Genomic DNA, 3918 nt, shown 5'->3' with positions numbered 1-3918 from the left:
GATAAATGTATTTGTATGTTCTAGGATTCCTGTTTTCATTCGTACAAAATTCGTTAGGTTTAAGTCGAAGTAAATATTATATTCGACTTCTGACTGTGTACTTTCCTTGTTTCGTTCATTCAAAACCTCAACTGCTGGTTTTTTGGTTCCTCTTGGCTGTCCTCTAACTCCAGTAGCCTTACGTTTCTGTTACGTCCTCCTCTCTGGTTCCCTCTGTACGTTTGGTTGTTAAATTGTCTATATCCTCTGTTCGAATAATTCCGTTGGTTTTCTGTTGCGTCTCCTTCGTTCCGTTGTCCGAAGTTATTTCTTCTTCCTCTATCGTATTTGTTATGGTATCCTCTTCGGTATTGCTGCTGTCCTCTCCTGTTTTCATAATTCGTCCTATAATTGAATACTCTTCCCTGTGTGTTCTCCTCTGTCGTATCAATCGATAAAAATTTAGATACTACTTCCTGCGGTGTTGTGAAATTACCTGCCTCCAGTATTAACTTAGCTCTATCCGTATTAACATTTCGTTTCATTGTTGCTACAACTGTTTCCGTTGTGTATTTTTTCGCTAATTCCAATGGCATTCCTTCAGATGCGTACACTGCTGCATCTTTGTTTCCTTGCCTTTTCTTTGCTAACTTGTCTATTATCGTTTTCGGATTGTCGCCTCTTAATTCTTTCTTCAGTGCCGCGGCTATAAGTGGGATCGTATCCTCTGTAGTTATCAGGTATCTAGCCTTATTGGTAAATCTTGTCTTTATTAATGTTATCGCTGTTTCTTCATGTCCTTCGGCTATTTTTCCCAGTAGTTCTAGTGCATCTAAAAATGGTTGTAGTTTACCTGCGCTTCCATCAAACTCGTTGGGCAATACCTTGCTTGCAATATTCAAAAATTCCTTGATTGTCAGAGCCATGTTTAATATTTTTATATCTTGTTTTATGTCGCTTTTTCCCTCTTCTATTTCATCGTCAATTTTTTCCTCTTCTATCTCCTCGTCACTTTTTTTCTCTTCTACTTCCTCGTCGCTTTGTTCTTCTTCTATTTCCTTGTCGATGGGCTGATGTATTGAACTTGGAACTACTGTTCTTAAGTTTACAGCTTGAAATGAGCGTATAACTTTGTCTTCCAAAAGAATCAGACACGAAAGCATAAATTCGATAGTCTTACGAGGTGTAATAAATATATATATATATATATATATATATATATATATATATATATATATATATATATATATATATATAAAAGTCAAAAATAGTAAAAATATAGTAAATTGCAATAAAAATCATTATATCAATCAATATAAATCACCATAAAAATCAGTAGTCAAATCAAAATGTCATAAAAATCAGTAGGTAAAATAATAATTGGATAAAAAGTCGGTAAAGATAAAAATATATGCTAGTAAATATATAAAAATCATATAAAAATGTATCATTGCGTCCTATAAATAACCATGATATTTGTAAAAAAAATTTCCTATACATAATACCAATAAGGTAATTAAAATAGAATTGGTAGATAAAAAATAGGTAAAACTTAGATTTTGTCTATCTTAAATTACGATTATATTATTATTATATTGTGAATTACGACTATATCATGGAAATACCATAAGAATAAATAATAATGGACTTACTACTTTTAAACGTCTAAGTTCGTATCACCAAAAGTTCTCGATTCACGTCCCTTTTCCATATCATGTTCCATCTTCATACCATATTCCATTTTCCATACCATACTCAGCTCCGTCTCGGGCCTGACGTCTCCATCCTTTTTCTATATAGGTACCACACTGTTCTAGGGTGGTCGAGGTGCAAGAAACCTCATCTATTGACGTTTTTCTTTCCATTTCTCGTTCCATAACTGCTAGTTCCTGCGTTCGTCCCTGGTCTTAGATCGCCATATGCGGGTATGCACCCTCGGGAAACATCTTAGTGTAGTTGGGGGTAGTTACCCCCTACCAATAGGGGTTGCTGAATTAAACAATATGTATAACTGCTTATTTATTACCAACTATAAAGACCACAGTAAATAGTTGATGTGCTCGCGGTAAAACCATCTGCTAGAGCATCTGGATTGAGAATGTTCTTTTTTTAATAATACGAATGAATTAGAATGAATCACCATACCTTCGTGTTTATATAAACAAACTTATAACATCTAGTTTGTTTATATTGTCGACTCAGCGTGGCCATGACATACGAAAATATGAATTAGTTGACTATGCAATATCGTCGACTGGTGCTTCTAACAAAACTAGGTGACCCAATAAAATTGTAAACAAATGTGTATGTTTTGGTTTTCGTTTCTAGTACATTTAAGAATTAAATGAATATGTGTTGATCTCAATTTTGGATGTTGATAAACCCTTACACGGTGCTTCAAAATATAATTCATTTTAGTAACTCAATATTACTTAAATAGTACCTAGGTACGTACATATAAGTATATTAGTTTCTTATAGTTTAGTTTAGCCAAATACATAATATTTATATAAATAACTAAAATTTATATATATGTACTATGCACTTACTTTTTAAGTAATATTGTAGAATGTACTAACTACATTCCCATATTATATAATTGAAATATGTAAATATAATAGGTAGGTACTTGATAGAACCAGTAGAACCTAAGATGAGACTAGGTGATGCTGAAAACATACTTCTGTGCAATATAGCACTTTCTTGGAATATCCTTAAAAGTATATTTAAGTATATTCTTCCCATATACTAAACAGATGTGCGGTAGTACGTTCTAAGTATATAAATAGAAGGTTTATAGCACTTCCTTGGAATATTCTAAAAAGTATATTCTTGGTATATACTGAAAAGAAGTGCGGTAGTCCATTTTAAGTATATAAATAGAACGTTTAAGTACTGTAATGTAGTATACTCAGTATCTGCTCTGCACATTCGCAATGGTAATTACGCTACGCATATTCTCAGCATATACTTTTTCTGAAAAGTATGTTCTATGAATCTACTAAGAACATGAAATTGTTATGTGGGCAGGGATCGGTTCTGATGACGTATTCACGTTCAGCGACCCTAAAAATCACCGAGTAACAAAATCTGTCCTTAATAATATTAAGGGCACATTTATATTTTATATGAGACTTCAATCTAGGTGGGTATTTCAGATATCTATAGTTATCGAGGTACACATTAGTATTCTTTATATTCGAGAAATACTTCTACTTATTTATTTTACACATCACCAAATTAGACACAAAAATATGTGCACTATAAAAACAAGAAAACCTGAAAATATAAAACCTACTTGATTTGTTTCGACTTGAAAAAGCCTCTTAATTGACGTGATGAGTTAGTTATATCTGTTGTACTTGTCTGTGCTGTAAGCTCTTCTGCAAAGCATAATGGGCTTATTATTGTACAGAAAATATATGAATGCGCGTATGAACCTCTAAAATATCATCGGCGTACGTCGTAAATTTTGAGTTTGAAAATATTTATTACCTTTTCATGCCAACTGAGCAATAAAATTTATTTGGTGTGACAAAAATAATTTTTCACTTTTCTTTGAAAAAATTTCAGTTAAATTGTAGATTAGTTAGGTATTTCAATACAATTATCTTCTTTTTCTTCTTCTTTAGGTGCCGTGTCTGTATTCAGACGTTGGCCGTCATCATGTTTACAATTTCTTGAAATCTCTCTATCGGCTGCTGCGCGAAATAATTCTTCTACTGTGCAGCCACACCATTGTCTACATATTAACTAGAAACAGTATAAATTAAAAACCGACTGACGTGACAAATGTTTACCTCAATTTACTATTTTTGATTGGAATTAGCCACAATTTTACTTTAAAGTTAAGTTTATTTGACGTTTCGATTTCCACTTCGGAAATCGTAATCAAAGTACAAAACATTAAGAGCAAACAGTAGCGATCAGTAGGTATAA

Source organism: Diabrotica virgifera, chromosome 9 (genome assembly GCF_917563875.1).
Source record: "Diabrotica virgifera virgifera chromosome 9, PGI_DIABVI_V3a".
NCBI lineage: Eukaryota > Metazoa > Arthropoda > Insecta > Coleoptera > Chrysomelidae > Diabrotica > Diabrotica virgifera.
Note: the sequence above shows the minus strand (reverse complement) of the source record.